Raw genomic sequence first — 18250 nt, forward strand, 5'->3', positions numbered from 1 at the left:
GACTTGCATTTGGCCTCACTGCTGGCTCAAACGTTAATTTGCTTGCTTTTTTCTATCAGCTGCAATAAACACATACACTGTGGCTCATGCAATAAGGTCCTGGGTTAGTCACTTTCAGGTGCCATTTGGGGTATTTTAAGGGGGGTGATGTCTATCTTGCTAGCATGAACTGATATAACACAGAGACATGAACAGTAAAATCCAACATCAAAAACTTTAAACCACCAATATAGATAATAATACCCGTGTTTAAGGAACTTTTAAAACCTAAGTAAAACAGAGCACTTTCCAGGTAATTACATATTTTAAAAGTGATTCATAGCCTTCTATTCTTAATTCCACTAAATAAAGATTCCATCATTTTAGTAATGGTGATGAGGTGGCCTAACAAACTACTTGGAGAAGGAAGTGCTAACAAGGACCCAATGGAAAAGTCCTCATATCTAGCCCTTTTCTCATACTTAGCATTCACTCAGTGGGTCTCTTCCCACTCTATGCTACTTTTCATTCCTTGACATCTTCCATCAGCGTCCCCAGCAGGCATATTCCTACCACAATCCCAGAACCCATTTGCAGTCTCTTTGTATTCTCCACTCTCAAGCCTAGCCAATGAAGGGCCCAATCCTATCCCGCTTTTCAGCACCTGTGCAACTGCAATGCAACCCAAAAGTAGGGGAACAAATGTTCCCCTACTTTGAGAAGGCATCTGTGAATGCCTGTCCACCAAATGCCCCACTGGCATGGCTGCACTGGCACTGGAAAATTGGATAGGATTGGGCCCCTAGCCATCTTCCTGCATTAAGCTAAGCAGAGCACATCCTAGCCATTTTGGGTGTCACCCTTAATTTTCAGCATCCCATCCTGTGGAAGAAGAGAGTACATGTGGGAAGTGAAAACAGAGGGTAAAATGGGTGCAATGTCTTGCAGTTGCAACAGCCTGCTATCCCCCTTTCTTCTCCCACTTGTTAGTTTTGGGCTATTGGGTGGTTCTATGGGTTTCTGCTGCCACCACCAAGAATGGGAAGCTACACTAAGACAAATCACCTTTGAAAACTTCTTTCCCTGATCAGAAAAGTTCAGTTCCTGCACTTCTGTGAGAACTGGGCAAGTCCTTCATTAATGCACAGATGTGGAACATTAATGACAAACCAGAGGCAATAACTTGGAGCATCCCTATTCATGCACTAAAAATGCTTAAGTTTGCAAATGTCATAGGGTCATCCCATGGGTTGCATTAGAACCAGTGGGCATGCCATCACCTAACCAAATGGGCTTGGTGACCCATTTTAATCACAGCAGAAGGGTTAGGCAGAATCCTTTGAGGGAAATCCAGGCGAGAAGGCACGCAATCCACCTAAGATTTGTCTGGGAGCCATGTGATCCCTTCTGTAATAGTGCTGAAGTCAAAAAAGGACATGAGCTGCTGCAAGTGGATGTCTCAGTAGTTTTTAAGGTGCTGACACATCACAAAGCCTCTGGGGTTTTAGAAGTGTTCAAAAAAGGGGAAATTCAGGGATTTTTACCAAATGCCCAACTCCCATCTCCTCTATAGCTTTCTTTCTTTAACATAAATTAAAAGTGGCCAGGGAAGGGATCCCAATAGGAGAGGGCCTGCAGTATTGGAGAGGGCAATACCTTTTCCCTTGCACAATTTCTCCCCTTGAAATTTCCTTCCTTCCTTCCGGCAAGTAGCCGGAAGCATACATTCCTTAGCAGCATACGTTATAGAGAACGTACTGTATGTACTTATTATGGGAAGATGCCATAACATGGCTACCTGCATTTTATCCCTCTGCCATGATGAATAGCAGCTTCCAGGAAGTCAGTTTAAGGGCCCAATTCCATCCAACTTTCCAGCACGGATGCATCTGCGCCAATGGGGCATGCGCTGCATCCTGTGGTGGCGAGACAGTCATGGAAGCATCCGTGAGATAAGGTAATGTTTGCTTCCTGACCTCGGGGCTGCATTGCAGCTGCATCGAAGCTGGAAAGTTGGGTAGGATTGGGCCCTAAATCAAGAAAACAGCAGAGGTGAAATGAGTTAAACTCTGTTTCCCCGAGTACAGTAGTCTTGATCCAATTTGGGACTCTTCTGTAACTGCATTTAGTTTTTATTTGAAAAAAGGCAAGAGAGCTTATTATGGCTTACCTGTTTAACGTGTAGTTGGCCCTCATTGAGATACTGTGACTGGAACACACATTTTGGACGCTTCCTAAACAAGTTCATCTATGCCACTGCAATATGTGTTCCAACTTTATGGCTGGCAGAAACAGTGTTAATGAAATGGAAAGATATTCTTCCAAGAACCCTTTGCTAGGCAGACATTGTTTTGGACCCCTGTTAGATAGGGTAAGTAGGCGACAATTTAAGACAGAGAAATGGCAAGTGGGGAAAGACTAAGAACATTTTCCTCTTCTGCCACCTCTTCACTCTATATTCTAGCCTCCTGAAGTGGCTTTTCAGTTTGAAAGATAGCACTGGGGAAATTTAGGACAGATGAAAGAAAGCACTTTTTCACTTGGTGCATAAGGCTTTATCACCACAAGATGTAGTGATGACCACTAACTCAGATGTCTTTAAAAGGAGATTAGATAAATTCATGGGCTGCTAGTCATGAAGGCTGTGTGATACCTTCGGGTTCAGAGACAGGATGTGCCAATACCAATTAATATATGAATACCAATTGCAGGGGACCAGTGACAGGGAAGGGCGGCTTATGGTCTTCCTGGAGGCATTTTGTTTGCTGTGGGAAACTGGACTAGAGGGACTGTTGGTCTGATCCTCCAGCGTTCTTCTATTGTGTCCTTTGTTACCCCATTTGCATGTAACATGCATTTAGGCCCCTTTCCTCTTGCTTTCTCTGGCTAATCCTCTTTGGAGCCCACTGTTTCTTCCAGTTCATTGACCATCATGCTATTCATTCTCAGTGCGGCATGTATCTCAGCTTTCCAGTGCTGCTGTCCGTAGTAGGTTCATTCCTAATTAAGCAAAGACATACTCAAGCATAACGTTGTTTCTATGAACCAGGAGATATATTTCTGGGTGATATATTCACGACCAATGAATCAGCTTTTCCATATGTGCCTTCTCTGTGTTATTATTGCAATTTAAAACAAATGCTTTCAAACTGCAGTTAAATTTAAATTATTCCATCTAAGTATTGCTTTCTAGTTTTCCATCTCAGCAGACACTGTTCCATCTGAATAGCAAAATGGACACTGGATCAGAGTACTTAGAGACAGAAAAGCCCTATTAGGCTAGAGTCCATCACCCAGTAAGTGCAGGATGTAATATCTTGACAGAGGCCATATCAGATATTAAATTGATATAGTACATAAGCACCTCACATTAACTGCAATTATAAAGAAAGGGGACAGCCCGGGAGTGAATTTTTCATTGGAATAATAGCTTAGTAATCCTGGGAACAAGAGGCAATATCTAGTAGATTAGTACATGAAAGAGTCTATAAAATATATTGGAGATGGGACGTTTTAAATTCTTTTTTTAAGCATCAAGGCTCACATTGGAAATGCAACATAAGTCAGAGGCTGCATTTTGTTTTGTGGATTTTATTTTTGCATAATTTGGATAGACAAAGGGCGCAATCCTAACCAGATTTCTAGCACTGACATAGCTGTGCCAATGTGACATACACTGCTTACATACATACATAAGACCTTTATTGGCATAGATAATGGAAATACAGAACAATAAACATCCAGAACACACACACACACACACACACACACACACACAACAATAAAATAAAACAATCATAATCATCCAATACCCCCTCCCCCATTCACCATAATATAGCTGAAGACCTAGAATTCCATCCTGCCAGAATCCCAGAAACAAAGTTGGCGACCTTGTCAAGACAGTCAGTTTCCTCTATACAAAGAAAAGTTTGTAATTTAAATGAATCCTCCCAACCCTGCATTTTGTTCAGCAGTGGAGTCAGATAGTTCTTACGAAGGGTGTCATGCAGTGGGCAATAAAAAAATATATGATATAATGTTTCCACACAGTTCCTGTCACAGGTACATCTTCTCTCTGAGTAGGGAATGCCACTAAACGTGCCCGCTAGCAGAGCTGATGGAAATGCATTGCATCTCGCAAGGGAGAATGCTCTGCAAGCCTGCGGGCACTGCAGATGATAAAAGAAAGAAGCTGGCTTCCCAAAACTGCCTGGGATGTGCAGATGGAGAGGGGAGCAAATGGTGTTAGCTGCACAGAATAGCTCTTGACGCTCAATATCGAGCAATCTTTCCTTGATAGTCCTGTAGGCTTCACTTAAACCAGGGGTGCTCAAACTTTCAACTTTAGGGATCCTGGACCTTTAAAATTGTGTAGGAGAGATAATTTCAGCAGGTGCAGTTTGTCATCTGTGGGATGACAAGTTGCACCTGCTGAAATTCTCTCTTCTATACACTTGTTAAAGGTCCATCATCCCTAAAGTTGAAAGTTTGAGCACCCCTGACTTAAACCAATCATACCCAGGCTTGCTGTGTCTAGTCCTATCGATTTAAGCTTGGTGAGTGTATCCGCAACCTCCACAGGCAGTACTGGATCAGCAAGAAGCTGGTATATTAGCCCATATGGGGCAGTATTGAAGAGGATTGCAAGCCAAAATTTTACTGATCTCAACCAAACCAACATTTTGAGTCTGATAAAACCCACTTCAAGACACAAAGCAGAGTATGGAACACATCTGGGAAAACCCAAGATTCTCTGCAGGAAGGAGGCCTGTATGCTCTCAGTTGAACGATTCAAGGCCTTATGCCAGATTGGACAGCCATAAAGAACTTGCGAAAGTACCTTAGCCTTGAATACCTCCAAAGCAGCCAGGACATATCTGTTACCTTGGCTAAAAAAAAAAAAAAAAAAAAAGAGAAACTGCAAGGGATGAGATTTTTGGTGCATTTAGGACTGCATTACGATGAGAAACTCATGAATGCTTGTAGTGGAAATTAATGCCTAAATATCTGAATGTCTTTACCTGTTCCATTTTGTTGCCCATAAATGACCACTTAAATGGTTTCCAGTTGTTGGCAAACACCATAATTTTAGATTTAGAGTAGTTAATCTGTAACTTGTTGGATGTAAAATACTCTATAGATTTATTAAGTAGACATTTTAAGCCAATTCTTGTTTGAGAAATAAGAGCCGCATCATCCGCATACAATAATAGCGGCACTAGACAGGACCCAAGTATCAGGCAGTGACCATCCACTGTCTTCAAGGCTGGGGCTAAATCATTCAGGAACAGGTTAAATAACATGGGAGTCAGAATTCATCCCTGCTTAACCCCTTTGTTTGTAGCAATGGGGTGTGCGAGGCTACCACTCCTGGTATATCTGACTTTACATGATGTGTTGGAGTATTAATTAACATCAATAGTCTTTTATCAATCCCCATGCTGGCTAATTTAGACCAAAGAAGATCTCTATCAGTGGAATCAAACACAGCTCTTAGATCAAGAAAAGCCACGTAGAGTCTTGCCTTGGCTTTCTTAATCTGTTTATGGAGTAGGTGAGATAAAATTAAGCAGTTATCCATTGTTGATTTGCCCTGACAAAATCCTGATTGCTCAGGACCTAGGATATCCTTAGAGCTGATCCAGGTAAAAAGCTTATTACTTAGGTATTTCACATAAATTTTGCCTATTACTTGTGAGCAAGCTGATAGGCCAGTAATTTGCAGGGAGGTTAGGGTCACCCTTTTTAAAAACTGGGATGATTGTTGCTGAGACCCAATCTTTGGGAACTAAGCCAGTTCTATCGATCGTTGTGAAGAAGAGTGCAAGCAAGTGAGCCCACCACTCAGGATCACATTTTAAGAGTTCAGGTGGTATTTGATCTGGTCTGGCAGCTTTCCCTGATTTCAATTGATCTATTATCTGTATAATCTCCATGGACATCACAGGGGGCCAGATAGGTAGATCAGAAAAAGTAAAGTCAGGTCGGGTATCTAGGGATTTGCTCTTATCAAAAAATAATTCTGAAAAATGTTTAATCCACATAGAAGAAGAGATTATGACTGGGTCATACATTTGGGAGCTAAGAGAGCCTGATACCACGGCCCAAAATTGTTTGTTATTTTTTTGCTGTATCGCCTGCAACAACTTGATCCATTGAGCATGGGTATACTTCTGCTTTTTATCTAACAGTAAGGCATTAAATTGTTTTTTGTAGAAAAAATATTTAACTGCCTCACATGGAGCGTTAGACTTTCTGAAGGCCAAATAAGTTGCTCTGATCAATGCCTTGTGGTCTCTGCATTCTTTATCAAACCGGTCCTTTTTATTAGACACACTATGTGTAGTGCTCCGCTTGGGGTTGGAACCCAGGGTCCTAAGGATGTGATCAATTAGGCTTTCAAATGACTGGATTTGGGCAAAGGGGTCAGGCTCTTTCAAAATGGCTGATAATAAATTAATTATTTATTAATTAATGACTCCCTAATTAACTGATGGAAATTTAAAGAAAGGGTGTTGTTCACAATAATTTTGCCACTACTCTCTGTGTTTACTTCAACCCCTGGGTGTGCTGCCATTCTCCCCGAGTGTAGATCAAGTACCAGGGTTAGTGATCACTAATGGTAAGATCCCCGATGCCAAACTCTTTCACATGTGGTTTCAAAGACATGGACACTAGAGCATAGTTTACAATGCTTGACCCACGAGGGGACATGTATGTAAATTCACCAGCATTGGGGTACTCCTTTAACCCATTAAACCAGAGCAGATTAGAAATAATGGAAAATCTTGCAAGGGCCAAGCCATTAGCATTGTAATGAGAATCCTTTGACCATCTGTCTAATGTACAAAATGAGGGGAAAGAATCTTCTTCATCCATCATCCATGCTCTAGAATAGATTTGATTAGAGTTTCCAACCCTGGAATTCAGGTCGCACAGCAAAACAACTTCAGCTAGAGCAGGGGTGCCCAAACCCCGGCCCGGGGGCCACTTACGGCCCTCAGAGGCTCCCAATCAGGCCCTCGGGAAGCCCCCAGTCTGCAATGAGCCTCTGGCCCTCCGGAGACTTGCTGGAGCCCGTGCTGCCCGACGCAACTGCTCTCAGGGTGAAGATGACTGTTCGACCTCTCGTGTGAGCTGTGGGACAAGGGCTTGCTCCACTACTTGCTGTTTCACATTTGTGATGTAGCACTGGCAGTGAAGGAAAGGTTGGCCTTGCTTTGTGTAAGGCCTTTTATAGGCCTTGAGCTACTGCAAGACCTTCATTCATTCATTTAAGTTCCATCTCTAATATATTCATTTATGTAAATATATTCAAATTGTAAATGTAAATTAATTCTTTATTTTCTCAGCCCCTGACACAGTGTCAGAGAGATGATGTGGCCCTCCTGCCAAAATGTTTGGACACCCCTGAGCTAGAGGATGGTCCCTCTTGAGGTCATCTATACCAGTCAAGAGGTCACTCCAGAGCTGGGATCTTTGAGAACTGTTAAGTAAAGGGGGGATATAAACATTAATACATAATAAATCAATAGCTTCACAGGATATCATTAAAGCTTGCATCTTACAACACCCTGAAGTTGTGGCTAGGGAGCAGGGTTTAAGATGCTCTGCCACCAGTATGGCTAAGCCTGCTGATGGGCGCCCACTAGAATTAGGTTTAATAGCAGGGAGCAAAAAAGCTTTATATCTGTTAAGATGCAATTGGCCCTGGACCCACATCTCTTGCAACATAATTACATCAAAGGTTCTAAGATAACTTAAAAAATTGGTGTCATTTGCCTTGCTCCTCCATCCTGCAATATTCCAGGACAGGATTCTCAAAAAGGGAGAGACCAAGTCAAGAGAAGGGTTGATCAGTCAATCTTCATTCATGGGCAGGTTCTCAATTTCCAGGGGGGCATGAGACACATAGCTAGATGAGGCTAAGTTTGCCTCCGTGGATAGCACAGAATCTCTTGAATTAATAACATGTTCCCCAGATGAAGTAGTTTCTGATTCAGATTGATGACCCAAAGCTTGCTCTGGAAGAACCAAAGGATCTGTTCTGCCAGTCAGAGCTTCCTCATTAGGACTAATAAGTACTGCTCTAACTTTATCCAGGCATTTTATTATGTTTACTTGTTCCATCCTTGGAAGGCTCTTGAAGGCATTTATAGCTCCTTCCACAATCTCATCTTCTTCTTGAGAAGGGGAGGGAGGCAAATTTCCTCCACCTGGAGGCTCCTGGTGGATCTCAGCCTGAATGGGCAACTTCCGAAGGGGGTCTGCTTCTAGAGATTATGTTTGAGGGTCTCGTAGAGATGAGCTCTTCAAAGATGCAGAAGAACATTGGGTCAATATAATGTTCGTTAATTCCTGCCAAACCACCTCAATTTTTTTGACCATCTGTAATTGCTTTTGTAGAGGGAGAACTCTGTATGCCTCCAGAGCCTCTCTGGTTAGTGTGTCCTCATCTATATCCAGCTGGAGCAGTAGGTCCATGGACTGGGAGCTTGTATCACCGCTGTGAGGACTAGTATTCTGAGGAGGCATTGTAGCCTCAGTGAAGAAGCATTAGGCAAACACTGAGTGATATCACCAGTGTCTGAGATCTCCTCTGAGCTGAACACAGAATTCCCCAGAAGATGATTCCTGACACACACTGTGTCTGAGGCTCATCCTGTACCTCTGTGGATGAGTTTGTAATCCTCACAGGGCACCTAGGAGTGGCAGGCATGATCTCCATTGGGCAGTCTATTTCTGTGTGTACACTGATGGTGTCCAAAGGTGCACATGCTTTGCAAAGAAGGCCATTTTGGTCTATTGATGCAATTGGCTCCAAGGATACAGCAGTTCCAGTTGTACTCTGTCCATTCAGAGACCTGTGCAGGTTCTCTTGGGGTCTGAAGTTCTTCTTCCGTGGCGGCAAATTTACTGGTACCTTGGGTGGAAGCTTGGGAACCGGTGATTGAGCCTGGGAGCTGCTGCTAAATGCTGGGCTCTTCCTTTTTAGGCTTTTCTTTCCCAGTTTCTGAGTGTTGGACATTAGGTAAGCTGTATGCAACCTTGGGTGCTTTGCCTTGTTGCACTGGAAGTGAGGCTTTTACCTTCAGTAGTAGACTAGCAAAGCTGTCAGTGGCTGCTTTCAGATCAGAGATTGTTGACATAACATCCAAGTGTAATGAGGACCAAGGATCAGCTGTGTTTTCAGCAAGCTGATTACACTTATCACCTGACTGAGGGCTGGGCATCTGGCCAAAATTGGCCGGCCTTGGAACTGCAGAAGAAACTGATAATGGAGGCTTCAGATGGTTTCTCTGGAATAGTAGATTAGTTTGCATTTCACCAGACACCCGGTTTTGGAAGATACTGTATTTTTCAAGAATGTACTTCCTCTCATGAAGCAAGCGAGGAATCCTGTGAGTCTTGAATTTCAACAAGATGTGAGAACATTGTGGCATTTGGTGCCACCGAGGGAGCCTAATCAATTCAATTAAATCAAAGTTGTGTATGTCAAGACAGAGTAGCCTGGACAGTGAGTAGAGTGCTCGTGGTTTATTTGTCCATTTTCCCCAGTTAAGGGGCGTGTGCCAGATCACTAACATCAGTTGGTTTCTCAGCAAGTGACAGGCCGAGTTCACATGGGCTTCTGAACTCACCCCTTCTACATACAGGAGTGGGTTTCTTGGATGTCTGAAGTGAGTGTCCAAATACTGTGCAGGATGGGGGCGTGAGAGAAGAGGGCTCTGGATATCCTTATGAAGCAAGTCCAGCTTTGATAAAATAGAGTTGAACTGCCGGCAGATGTATACGATCATATTCCCCATTGTTATGGAATAATCTCCTAAAACAGTTAAAAACTGATTACTAGTAGCACTGTCTTCCTGTAGCGAGAGCTTGTCCTGTAGAGAGGGAAAATGTAGTGACTGTGAGTCATAGATATCTCCCAGCAGGGAGGGGGGGGCACTGGTCTCCCTCTTCTGACTCCACGGCGGTGTCTTGGACATCAAGGACAGCAAACTTATTAAAGGAGATAAAATTAGGGTCACTCACATGTTGCATCCAGGAGAGTTCATCCAGGCGTCTCTGTTTTGAGGACTTGCCAGGAGAGTTACCATGTTCTGAACGGTTTCTCTGTCTCCTCTTTTTCCCCATGGTCTCCCCGTTTCAAGATTTGGAATAACAATCCACTGTAATCCACACGTAGTTGTAAACAAAACAGGAGCTGCCAGTGCCTTTCGGGTCAGGGACAATTTCTAAGACCTCCAGGACAAGAAGTAAACCAGAGGTCCTATCTAGAGAAGAAAAAATGTAGAAACGACTAGGAGCGGCTGGCAGAGATAACCTACTAGGCGGCCATTTTCCTCCGGCCCGACATGCACTGTATCCTGCAGTGGGGAAGCAGCCAAGGAGACCTCCTCAAGGTAAGGGCATGTTTGTTCCCTTATCTTGGGGCTACACTGCAGCTAGGTCAATACTGGAAAGTTGGTTAGGGTTGTGCCCTTAGTAGATGATATTGGTAAGCCACTTCTTGAAGTATTCTTTGCAAAATTTAAGTCTAAAAAGGGCAATTCTTTAGATAATTTGGGAATAATTTATTGTTATATCTACTTGCATACACACCCTGTTATTGTAGACCAGTGGTCTCCAAACTGGAGATCGCTGTGTCTCAAAAAAGCTCTCCCCGTCCCGAACAGAGCTTACCATTCTGCCATGGCGCCATGTGTTTTTCAAACAGAACAGGTCACAGGGACACCCTTGGCAGTTGCATCTGTTGCCCAGTCTCCCAGAAGGCTGTGTCATAGGATGTCCAGGCAGACATGACTGCCAAAGCATCTCTATGACCTGTTCTGTTTGAAAAACCCATGGTGCCATGGCAGAACAGGAAGCTCCACTCATGAGGACGGGGGAAGGCTTTCTCCAAATCCTGGATCAGGCCCATGGGCTGGGGTTTGAAGAGCTCTGCTGTAGACAATGCAGCTGTGATAATTCTCCAACACTAACTTAAGAAGCAGTGTCATTTTAATCAAAGGGAAGGTGCATCCAACAATTCTGCTATGCTTCCAGTATTATTGATGTGACTTGTCAAAAATTGGTTTCTGCCCTGATAGTCCTGACCATAATTAATCTATAGAAACTCTTCCACAAAGATACTAGGGAACATGCCAGAAGAGACTTCTGGTACTTTACAAACCAATCCAGTCGAGCAGGAGCTTCCAAAGTTTCTATAGTGCAACTATACAACGTGAGATACAAGCAAGGTCTGGAAGTTCAAGACCTCAGCATGTCATAACTTCTGAGAGTGGGTTGGTTCCTTAGTGGTGATTCAGGGATGAATAATAGCTATTCTTGCCTCTATGTTGATAATATCAACATTATAAACAGAACTGGACCAAACCTCTTCTCCCTGAGTGTCCAGTTGGATCATCTCAGAGGAGATTCTGAGTTTTTCCAAGGACAAAGGCTTGACATGATGTTGAGGACACTTGCATAGAGGCCCAGATGTGGCTAAGCAATGTCTTCATCTCTGGGTCCCCATGGTGGTGGTAATCTGTTCTAGTGCTTGACCCTTGCTACCATAGCATAGATCAATGGTTCTCAAACTTTTTCACATTGGGACCCACCTAAAAACAGTTTCACTTTACCAGGCGTTCAAGCCTCTGTGGCTATAATGGTGATTGGATAGCAGTGGTCCCCCCTGGTAATATGTTGTTGAACCCTTGATCCACAACCTAATCTGCCTTGTCAATTTCATGATTCACCAATAATTGGGCTGTGACCCACTGGTGGGCCACGAACCCACAGTTTGGGAACCAAACATTGATGAAATAAAAGTTCAAAGTGAATTGCAGTACTACATTTCAAGGATCTATTTTTAAATTTGGTATCTGTCAAAAGAAATAATATTTGAACGAAGTGTGCAAATGTGAAAAGCACAACTTGTTACTAACATAATGCTGCTGAAGATTACCTAAAAAATCAAATTTTGGATTAGAACATGGCAGATGTGGAGAATTCAGATTTTGAAGACTTCAGTGCCCGATCTGACTTTTAGACAGCACATCCTCAACAGGAATAGAAGCTTTAGGAGCCAGAAGAAGGACTGACTTCTTAATTCATTTCAATGCCAAATAACTCTGCTTTTTGGATCACAGCCTGCATTCTCTTACCTTTTGTGTATTACAGGGGCAATTGCACTCTTCTGGATATGCTATGAGAAGGTACAGGACAACTTGGTTTTGTCCTCCTATTTGCTGTCTTTGAATGTTATAATGAAAACTTGTGCAGATGGGAGGGAGATCCTAGCCCACCCCTGGCATGCACTCAGCATAACTTGCAAAGAAGCCTGCATGGTACATTGGAGGCAGTGTTACATCATCAGAGCATTGATCCAACTAGCTCAGTACTGTCTGAACTCTCTCTCAAGGGTTTCAGGTAAGAGTCTTCCCCTCACCTTACATGGAGATGCCAGCGATTAAACTGGAGAGCTTCTGCAGGCAAAGCATGTGCTTTGCCACTGACCTTCAGCCCCATCCCCTCTACATTTGAGAACATTGGAAAGTTTCTCCACTCTTATGACAAGTTTCAGGATTACCTATAACATTTTTTGAACTCCCCCTTTTTTTCCAAACACACTTTAACAAAGTGCACATTTATTTTATTTATTTTTCACATTTTTATACTGCCCTTCCTCCAAAGAGCTCAGGGTGGTGTATGTGGTTCCTTCCTTCCTTTTGTCCTCACAACAACCCTGTGACGTAGGTGAGGCTGAGACGTAGTGACTGGCCCACGCTCACCCAGGAAGCTTCATGGCTGAGTGGGTACTTGAACCTGGATCTTCCAGGTCTAACAGCACAATCCTATGCTAATTGACTCAGAAGTAAGTCCCATTGTTTTCAGTGGGGCTTAGTTCCAGGAAAGTGTGATTAGGATTGCAGCCCAAGTCCGATTCCCAAACCAATAAATCAACCTGATTTACTGGAGTAACAGTATCAAAATTTGGCCACGGTGTATCAGGGGTGGGCAAACTCTCAACTTTAGGGATCCTAGCCCTTTAACAGTTGTATAGAAGAGGGCATTTCAGCAGGCTACACCTGCTGAAATTCTCTCTCCTACACAATTGTTAAATGTCCAGGATCCCTAAAGTTGAAAGTTCACCCACCCCTGATGTAGATGAATGACGTGTGGATTCTGTTAGAAGCCATAAAAACAACATTCCTGTCTCTAACCTCTCTGACGAAGGAACACCTTTGTCAGGGTCCCCCTGGGTTACCTGGGGGAAACCTGGAGAGAACAGGCTTGCATGGTGAGAGGGAAGCTCAAGGCAAGGAGGAGACAGGCCCCAAGGCCAGCAGCATGTGGAGAGCCAGGAGAGGGGAGGAACACCAGATTACAGCCTTTTGGCTCTCACAAGTAGTGAGAGGAGGGGCTGGGAGAGGCCAATCAGCCTTTTAACGCTCCCATGGAGGAAGGGGCGGGGCCTGGAGGGGCTGGTCATGAGCATAAAGCCCAGCTGGGCAAAGGATGAAGTCAGTCTGGGGCAGGCAGCTAGAGGGAGCAGAACCTAACCTGCCTATGAACTATAGAGTGGCTAGGAGCCAAAGGGCCTGGGTGATGTATCCTCCTTCCTCCCACACTCTCTGCTGAGGCCCCAGGGGCTGGGCTGTTGCTCTAGGAGACAGAACCTCCAGGGCCCTGTTGCAAATACAAGAAATACCTCTTGCAAATACAAGGGTCCCTCTGCAAGCCAGGACCCCACAACCTTATTAAACGATATTGTCAACAGTGTGTCCCCCTAATGCAGGAGAATCACTTTGCCCAAGGAAACATGGGAACTTCCTTGCTGAAAGGTTTTGAATGTCAAGATCCTCCAGCAGCTATCATAAATTTGGATATTGAGTTGTGGAACTGTAGCTGCCTTGGAGATAATTGATTTCCTCCCTGAAGTAATTTAGTAGCCTTCACTTCAGAGAACATCTTTCTGATTATTGACTCTTGATTATTAGTCGTTTGCAGAATTATTGCTATGGTTACAAATGTCACTGTTCTCTCAGACTTTGACTCCTTTCCTTGGGGCTGACTTTTCTGCCAAGCTGGCTTTAATAATCTTGTGCTTGCAAAGAAAATTGTGTCTCCCCCCCAACTCCTGCCTCTAGAGAACTAGGAATGTTGGCACCTTTTCCTACAAGCTGAACTTTCCAATCAGTTCTTTTATCAACCTAAACCTCAATCTTAGCCCTGCTGTCGTCTCAAAAATGCTTTGAAGAGCTGGGTCAATGACAGTAATCTTTAGAGCAATGGTCCTTTAGCAAGGAACAGAATGTTTTTCAAGTGACTATAGTCTTGTGGTAAATAGATGGACTGCCATCTGTGCTATGCAGGGGTATTTGCATTTTATCTGTGAATTATTTTTCTTCTCACAGAGCCATGTGTTCCAATATAGGGGCATAATCCTGTTCCTGTTCATGGCATGTGGATGGAGTTCAGGGGCCTGCAGAACAGCTTGAATGTTGAACTACAGCTTTGCAATGGGTGGTTCTGTGTGAGTTAGCTGTAGCATAACAAGGAAAGTCTCCTGTACCTCCCATCACATATACAGCAACCCAGACTTGCCCTTGCACACAGCTTACTTTTGTGGTGAGCTGGAGTAGGTCCTCTGTAAAGGCAGAGGTCCTTAGGCTAGGGCATTGTGATGCCCCAGTTTGAGAGTCTCTGCTGTATATGGAAGCCAATTTGAAGTTAAAAGCAAACTTCTAACATTTTCGATTAAACAGCCTTACACTGTTCCCATGATGCCGCTGAGTTATGTACAGTCTTTCTGTTATATATCCTCAAAAGAAGTTTGCTTCATCACTATCTCTGAGAGATCTTTTTCCTCATTTAATATTAAATTCTCCCTTGCTGCAACTTAAGGTCATTACAGCTTGTTTTGTGCTTGTGAATTAATGAGAATAATTGGTCCAAGAGGTTTTGCATAACAGTATTTTATATATTTCAAGAGAATAAGCCCTCCCTTCAGTCTTCCTTCTGCTCAATCCTCTTAACCTTCTTTCTTCTGAGGCCTTATTTACTAACTCTGCCATCATTTCTATTGCTCTCATCTGAACTCTTTCCAATTTCCTCTCTCTCTTCCCTCTAAAATGTGGTGTCCCACATGGCATACGTCTCTCCAAATGAGGCCTGCTGATGCCAAGTCAAATATAAAAAGTCAAAGTCCATCCCAAGCTGTACAGGCAGAGTGCCAAATAGAGCAGAACAATTACTTCATTTTTTTTTAATGTGATGGTACTATTAAAGATCCATTGTGACATGGAACTGTTTGCCCACCTTCATTTTTTAAAGAATAAATTTTGTTATGCAAAAGTAATAATTCAAAAGTAAAAAAAGACATGTTGGACATTGTCATTGAAATTAGTATTACAGCAGAATAGAAATAAAACCAATGGTTCCATGAATGTATTCGCTGTCCACGTCTTAGTTTATTTGTAGCACGTAGGGCTCAATCCTATCTAACTTTCTGGCACTGATGCAGCTGTGTCAGTGGGGCATCTTGCAGTGAGGGGGCAGTCACAGAGGCCTCCTTGGAGCTGCATTACAGCTGCATCCGCACTGTAAAGTTGAATTGGACCCTAAGTTTAATCAAAGGTACACTAGTTCAAATCTGTTGTATGAGGTCATCTTCAGGTGTTCTAAAAGTGGGTACAATTTACCTGGATAGAGGGGGAAACTGGAGTGCACCAACGAGTCATATCCCTCTATGTTCACATGCTCCATGGTTCACCCCCTGCTCTTCCCATATTGTCTGCAGAGGTAAGCACTGAATCCTGGGCAACTTTCTTCCTGCATTCTGGATCCCTGAATAACTAGGGTACCAGAATGCAGGTACAACATCTCCTTCTGTGGTGCAAGTGACCGAAGTGGTATTCAGCTTGTTCTGGATGGGGTTAACACACGGCAGCCCTTGCCCCCAAACCGTAGCCCATATGTGACAAAGAAGAGCAGAGACAGTTTTGCAGAAGGGGTAGTGGGTGAGTGAGTGGAACCCCTCTAAAGCTCTGCATCTGTCCCGCTTTGGCAAGTCTGTGCTCCCCCTACCCCTTGTGAGGGTATTAATGTGCAGCATTCTTTCCCCCTATTTATGTGTTTTGGGATTTTTGATTTCAAAAATGGAAACTTGAAAACCTAAAGGCAACACCAATGTGGTTATGCTTCAGGTTTTTTTTTAAACAGAAGTTTGCAACAAGAAGGCATGAAAAAAAGATTCCAAATTCATTATTTATTTAATGTGGGGTGGGGGGCATTATAACTTTGTAAAGCCATGCATAATGTATTTTTTTATTTTTAAGGCTGGACTCCAAGTTTTGTCTAATTATAAAAAGCTGAGTAAGAATATTATGGAAAAGATGAAGCCATAGTTTGGAATCTAAGGTGTTTATGAATAATGCAGAGTTATGGCAATCATATACAGTTGCCTGTTGAAGCAATTAAGGCACTTTTAACAGCCTGAACACTTATGAGAGATTCTTGCTTCCCAGAGTGGACTTCTGGCTCTCTTTCCAGAGCCTTGCATGCCGCACTGCTCCGCTAACGCCGCTTGATTGCTATCCTTCCAAGGATATAACGAGCAATGCAAAAGATTTATCTAAAGGCTGATGCCTGCAATTAACCGAATTGCTTCAACAGGGTGTAGCTACAACAGATTGAAAATGGAGCCTGCCGCTGTGTCAGTGGCAGGCTGATGATCCTGCTGTGCCAGTGGAGGAAGAAGGAGCCAGCTGGTAGTGAAGGAGTTCCTGCTGTGACAGCAGATCTCGCTTGCGTGCTTGAATTAATGTCCCCAATTACCATATCTGGGTAATTATGATCCCTGTCTGATGAGGATGGTGGAACCTCTGAGGCCTTGAGCAGAGGATCTCAGAGTCACATAAGGATATCATGCCTCCGATTGATCTTTCTGTGTTAATGTTTCATCAACTCTGCAACCAATTGATCATTCTTTGAATAAAAACTGTAGCAGAGCTGTGTGCCAACACTTGTGATTCATTTTCACTTAGCTAATCAGAATGTTGTTCCACAAGACCCTGATGATGCTCAAGATGCTTTGTAGGAGGTATTGCCTCCATTCAAACTGGCAGCCTCACATGGCATATTTCTTGCAACCTTAACAAAATAGAAGACAAGAGTTATTAATCATACAATCCTCGCTCGGATGTCTATCAGGTGGTCCGCAGAGCTGTCTGGCTTTGCTGTTTGCCAGTTAAGTCCCATCTAATGCTTTGGAAAATGTAAACATATCTAAGGTAAATACTGATACTTCTTTGTGCTAATTATATTTGCAACATTGAGCAAACGTTCCAAGCAAATCTCACTTCCCTGATCCAGCAATGCACATTCACATATTGAAGCTGATGCACAGCTGGTTCAGTATCTACATTAAGCCCCATTGAACTGCCTGGGTGACACTTCTGATTCTTTGCTTCTTGCATAATGCAGAAGATTTTCATAGGACCCATCAAGCAATTCAGTCCTAGGTTGTTGCCGATTGCATTGGTGTTCTTTTTTTCTTTTTTTTAAACCTGTTTCACTTCCTTGAAAGCTATTATAAATACCAACCTAACCACATTTGCTTAAGCTGAATTTAGAAAATAGTTATCCTTCTTATTCGGCCACATGACTGCTTGCTGTTCTTGGGTAAGCAATGTAATTTTGGTACTTTGGCTAATACAATCAAGTGGAAGATCTAATGGGTTTTCCATTCTGCAATTTCAGTTCTCTGATCCCTTGAGCCTAAACAGGTTAGAGTACTCTTTACTGTGGGTGTGCAAGAACTTAATATACAAAGAACCCTGCTGGATTGGGTCCAAGGCCCATTTAGACCGACACTCTGTTTCTCACAGGGGCAGTAAGATGCCTTTGTGAAGCCCACAAGCAGGAATTGGGCATACCTTTCTCCTGCCCTTGTTCCTCTATGCCTGGTATTTTGACCCATACTGCCACTGAATTTGGAGGCAGCATATAGCTCTCATTACTACTAATACACTATTCTTTTTTACTATACTAAAATGCTATACATTTTATTACTACTTATAAAACTCTGTGTGTGTGTGTGTGTGTGTGTGTGTGTGTGTGTGTGTGTTGGAACTGGAATAAGCATGGTGGGTGTCATAGAAGATTTATCTGTCTTAAAATTTTAACCACCTTGGAGCCCGATCCAGAACCCTGTACACGGGCTCACTGCTGGTGCGCACTGTCGCAAACATGCTGTAAGGCATGTTTGCTAGCCCTAACC

This window comes from Tiliqua scincoides, chromosome 3 (genome assembly GCF_035046505.1).
Source record: "Tiliqua scincoides isolate rTilSci1 chromosome 3, rTilSci1.hap2, whole genome shotgun sequence".
In the NCBI taxonomy this organism is placed as follows: domain Eukaryota; kingdom Metazoa; phylum Chordata; class Lepidosauria; order Squamata; family Scincidae; genus Tiliqua; species Tiliqua scincoides.